The sequence below is a fragment of the Aptenodytes forsteri genome, unplaced genomic scaffold (assembly GCF_000699145.1).
Source record: "Aptenodytes forsteri isolate BGI_AS27 unplaced genomic scaffold, ASM69914v1 Scaffold438, whole genome shotgun sequence".
Classification (NCBI taxonomy): Eukaryota; Metazoa; Chordata; class Aves; order Sphenisciformes; family Spheniscidae; genus Aptenodytes; species Aptenodytes forsteri.
The window spans coordinates 948,448-949,483 of NW_008795673.1; positions in this window are offsets into that span (position 1 = coordinate 948,448).

The following is a 1,036-nucleotide window of genomic DNA, read 5'->3' on the forward strand; positions in this document are numbered from 1 at the left end:
TGGGGAGACCTTATTGCAGCCTTTCAATACTTAAAGGGGGGTTATAAGAAAGATGGGAACAGAGTTTTAGTAGGGCCTGTAGCGATAGGACAAGGGGTATTGGTTTTAAACTAAAAGAGGGTAGATTTAGACTAGACATAAGGAAGACATTTTTTGCTGTGGGTGGTGAAGCACTGGCACAGGTTGCCCAGAGAGGTGGTGGAGGCCCCCTCCCTGGCGACATTCCAGGTCGCGTGGGGCTCTGAGCAATGAGATTGAAGTTGGACGATGTTGAAGATGTCCCTGCTCATTGCAGGGGGGTTGGACTAGATGACCTTTAAAGGTCCCTTCCAACCCAAACTATTCTGTGATTCTCTACAGACATGGTCATCAGGACAGGCAGACTGGAACATTTCCATCTGGGTGGATTTATAAGGGAACACTTAAACAGCACCTCTATTCTAACCAAGCTTCATTATCTCTCTCTTGTACATACTTAGAAACGACCTCATGCATTGATGTTACAAGCCATTTTCATAATTGCAACAGCCTGTGAGGAACAGGAAATTTAACTTTAACAAAATTGTGCAAAATTACAGGGCAATGCAATTATCTTCCATGGCTACAGCCCAGGCCTGTTTTAAATCAAGCTATTGAAAGGAAAACTAACTTTTATTGATAGGCATGAAACCCATAAACCTTCACATACCCAGGAGTCCAGCATCTACCCATCCACTTTTGCTTTAACATTATATAAAACACAGAAATAGAAGTCAAACTTACTCTGCTCTTCGTCCTCTTCCAAAACCTCTATTTCTATCTACTAAGGTACCAAAATAGGGAAGAAAATTCTTCACAGTTATATTAGAATGATATTCTTTGAAGTATAAATTCTTCACAAGATAAATGAGTTTCTGACAACTCATTTGCACACACCTTGCTAGACACGACGGCTGCAAAGCGTCATGTTCTGCTGAACAGCTGCCTCAAGGAATTACAAGATGACATTAATAATAAGGGACTATCAAAGTTCCCTTCTTCCAGATTTCCCAAGGTC